Source organism: Prionailurus bengalensis, chromosome A1 (genome assembly GCF_016509475.1).
Source record: "Prionailurus bengalensis isolate Pbe53 chromosome A1, Fcat_Pben_1.1_paternal_pri, whole genome shotgun sequence".
Taxonomy (NCBI): Eukaryota; Metazoa; Chordata; class Mammalia; order Carnivora; family Felidae; genus Prionailurus; species Prionailurus bengalensis.
In genome coordinates, this window is record NC_057343.1 from 141863527 (window position 1) to 141868288 (window position 4762).

Sequence of the window (4762 nt, forward strand, 5' to 3'; positions counted from 1 at the left end):
GTTTTTTTTCAATTAGACATTTTTCTAAGTTTCAAAGCCTATTAATGAAATTTCTCCTTACCATTCCAAGAATGGTTTCAGAAGAAACTGGTTGGATGTCTTAAAAGGGATAATTTTGCAATGTGAAGATTAACTATCAGGTTAATGTTTTTCTTCTCAGAAGGATACTTAATGCTGTGGATGTCTGCCTAAAAGAATAGTAACTAGTATAAATGAATCTGGTTAAGTCATCTCTTATTCATGACTTAATTCATAAACAAAATTTTAAAGTTTATTGTTATCTGGCAATCCTTTTAATAAGAGGCTTTATTTATTAAAAAAATTTTTTTAACGTTTATTCTTGACAGAGAGAGAGAGACAGAGCATGAGTTGGGGAGGGGCAGAGAGCGAGGGAGACCCAGAATACAAACAGGCTCCAGGCTCCGAGCTGTCAGCACAGAGCCTGACACGGGGCCCGAACTCATGGACTGTGAGATCATGACCTGAGCTGAAGTGGGGCGCTCAACCAACTGAGCCACCCAGGCGTCCCTATTTATTTATTTATTTATTTTAAACGTTTATTTATTTTTGAGAGGCAGAACAGAGCGTGAGCTGGGTCAGAGAGAGAGGGAGACAGAATCCAAAGCAGGCTCCAGGCTCTGAGCTGTCAGCAGAGCTGACAGGGCTCAAACCCACTGACCATGAGATCATGACCTGAGCTGAAGTCAGATGCTTAACCGACTGAGCCACCCTGGTGCCCCTAACAACAGGCTTTATTACTTTGAGTACTTTAAAAATCATGTAATGAGGTACATGATATTTTCATTAGTTCATAGAATAGTTTTTACTAAGTGCTGGTTGTGAACAAAGCACTGTCCTAAACCCGAGTAAGAGTCTGGAAATTTGAGAGACCATTCCTGCCCTCAGGAAGATTATACTTCAGTAAGACAGTAAGACAAATTCAAGAAGAAAGTGGAAAGTTATATAAGAGGAAACATTCAAGTGCCACACCAATTTGAGAACAGCTCCTTTTTTTTTTTTTTTACTGGCAGCATTTAACCAAAATTTGAAAAAGGGTAGGATTTGGACTCTTGAAATTACATGTTTGTTATCCTAGCAAGATGTGTTTTGGATTTATTTTCAAAGTCCAGAGAAACAGAGTCTGTTTATCTTCTGTGTTTGATTCAATGCCTAAACTTTCTTATAATCTAAAACCTCTTTCTTATAGTTTTAAATTAACTTTTAAATAAATTATAAAATATTTCTCAAATACCTAATAACTCTTCTTCTTTGCCCCACACTTTTCAAGTTTCAGCAAGAAAAATGCTCTTCAATTCTTGTTTTGGTAGTGGCAGTTCCCCTAACCTTCATCATGCATTTATTTTTTTTAAAGTTTATTTATTTATTTATTTATTTATTTATTTATTTATTTATTTATTTACAGAGAGAATATGAGTGGGGTAGGGACAGAGAAAGAGGGAGAGAGAATTCTAAGCAGGCTCCACACTGACAGAGACAGAGACTGACATGGGGCTTAAACTTTTGAACTGTGAGATCGTGACCTGAGCTGAAATCAAGAGTCAGATCCTTAACTGATTGAACCACCCAGGAGCCCCCATCATACATTTAACAATAAATAAATAACATTTAGTTTTCATCAGAAGACCTCATTTCTCTCCCCTCCTCTGGAAGTTGGCAAAGCATTAAGACCTGCATTTCATTGGTAACATGGAATATTTACTCACCAGATGCTTGCCAAAGATTATAGCCTTGAAATCTGCTGTCTGACCTTACCAAAAACCCATTGTGAGAAAACTATTTATGGAAATTACCTCAAAGACATAAAATTATAGAGCTGTGTACTTGGACCATACTCTTTTGGTACATTCTATATGTGCTTTTGGTCTGTAGTTTCCTTGTGGCATTTTTGTCTGGTTTTGGTGTCAGAGTAATACTGGCCTCATAAAATGAGTTGAAAAGTATTCTTTCCTCCTTTCTGGAAGAGTTTGCAAATAACTGGTGTTTGTTTGTTTGTTTGTTTGTTTGTTTGTTTTTAATGTTTGGTAGAATTCAACAGTGAAGCCATTTGGGCCTGGGCTTTATGAGTAGTTTTTTAATTACTAATTTAATTATTTCATTTGTTATAGGTCTATTCAGATCGTCTCTTCCTTCTTGTTTTCTTTTTAAAATTTTTTTTAAAATTTTATTTTAGTGAGAGAGTACGCCCAAGTGGGGGAGAGAGGCAGAGGGAGAGACAGAGAGAATTGTAAGCAGGCTTTACGCTCATCATGGAGCCCAACGTAGGGCCCAGTCCTTGACCCTGGGATCACGACCTGAGCCACAATAAAGAGTTGGACACTCAACTGGTTGAGCCACCCAGGCGCCCCCATCTCTTCCTTCTTGAGTCAGTTTTGGTAGTTTGTATCTTTCTAGGAATTTGTCCATTTCATCCAAGGTGCCTAATGTGTTGATGTACAGTTGTGCCTATTATTCCTTAATTAACTTTTTTTATTTCTGCAAGGTTGATGGTAATGTCTCCTTTTTCATTTCTGATTCCTATATGTGCACCTTGTAGGAAATAGCTGCATAAAATTTCTTATTGGGGCTAGTGTCATGATGTCATCCACATGTTGTCCATTGATTCCTACAGTGTTTTTTTTTTTTCTGTAGGATGTAAAGGAGACCATTCTCTGATCTCTCAGTGTCATAAAAAGCTGTGCATCCCCTGAGCAAATAGGACTGTTTAATCCTGTGGACACTGTGGATCATTCCACAAACTGTTTCCTTGCTTCAGCTGCTAGGAAGAGACTGAGTCAAATATGGGATGCCTACTCTGTTAGTTTTCTAGCGCTGCTGTAACAAAGTACCACAAACTCATTGGCTTAAATAATGGGAATTTATTCTCTCATAGATCTGAAGGTTATAAGTCCAAAATCAAGGTGTCAGCAAGGCCATGGTCCCTCTAAAACCTGTAGAGAAAATCCTTCCGTGCTTCTTCCTAGCTTCTGGTGGTGGTGGCCAGCCATCCTTGCTTTCTTTGCAGCTGTATCACTCTAGTCTCCACCTTTCTTGCACATGATCTCCTTTGTGTGTCTGTATGCAGGTTTCCTTCTTATAAAAACCCCAGTCATATTGGATTAAGCCCTATCTAATGACCTCACCTTAACTTGATTACATCTGCAAACATTCTATTTACAAATAATAACCCCAGGTTTGGTACCTGGACTTAAGATGTCAACATATCTTTTTCTAGGGGGAAGGATACACAATTCAACTTGTAACACCTACCAGTTCCTGTGCTAATCTTTTATTTTCCTTTTGTCCTGATGCCCTGGAATACTTAGTTTTTCCTGAATTATATGCATCTTGGCAGAATTTGAAGGAAAGAAAGCAGAAAGGAAGGAAAAAAGGAGGGAAGAAAAGATAAAAAGGAAGGGAGGAAGAAAAGTTTGCCAAGAGAAATCAGACACGGAACTTGGAGAACAGAGTTCCTGGAATGGGGAATGGAATGGGGAAGACTGACTGGAAAAGTGTTCTCAGAATTACTCTTTTAGGAGGACTACAGCTTAGCTGACCTAGAGAAAAGTGGAAGGTAATTTGAAGAGCTGAGAATTGGGAGACAGGTATGATCTAGCTACCTTTAAAAAAGTATGTATTTACTTACTTCATTACTTATTTAATTCCAGTATAGTTAACATACAGGGTTATATTAGTTTCATGTGTACAGTACAGCAATTGGACAATTCTATACATTATTCATTGCTCATCTTGATAAGTGTACTCTTAATCTCCATCACCTATTTCACCCATCACTCCCCCCACCTCCCCTCTGGTGACCATCAGTTTGTTCTCTATAGTTAAGAGGCTGTTTTGGGTTTGTCTCTTTTTTTCTTTGTTCATTTGTTTTGCTTCTTGAATTCCACATATGAGTGAAATCACATGGTATTTGTCTTTCTCTGACTTATTTCACTTAGCATTATACTCTCTAGCTCCATCCGTGTTGTTGCAAGTGTCAAGATTTCATTCTGATCTAGCTACTTTTTAATACCCATATTAATAGACATCAGGTTTTGTGGTGCTTGAAAGCGTACACAGTGTTGAGAACCCGTGTATTCTAGTTATTGGGGACACAGACCCATAAATCATTGATTTAATGCATACAATTTACCTTAGAGGACAGCACCCTATCCCTACAGGATATTCCCTAAATGACATCTTAGCTGACCGTTTAATAGGTTGTTCTAATGGTATATCAGGCTAGTTGCTTCTGGATGTGTATATTTTATAGAATCAGCCAAAGATACCAAATAAACCAACATTTCCTCTTTCATCTGTTCCTCATCTTAATCCATTACAGGTGAGAATCTTTCTCCTGCTGTTACAGCCCACCAAGAGTTATCATCACTCCCTTACAACCAGAAATGGGGTTCTTGTTACCATCAGGTGGGTAAACAACCCAGGTCCAGAATCCCATCCTGAGGTTTGGAGGTTCTAAGCTTCTCCTTTCTGGGACCACTCTGGTACCTACTCTCTTAGCTTCGGTCCCCCCAAATGCAGTGACTGAGACAAGAACTGAATGCAGGTGGTCTGAGAGGTGATCATGGGAAGTGAGGCCCCGGCAACAGGGAGAGTAAGAAAGAAATGCACACCAAGATGAAGAGGCTTAGTTTGTTAACTATAAATGTGTCTTTCAAATAATGTTTTCATTTTATACTTGCTATTACACTTGTAACAAAACTTATTCCCACATAGTAGACTATATTCAATCCTCACCTCTAGGTTT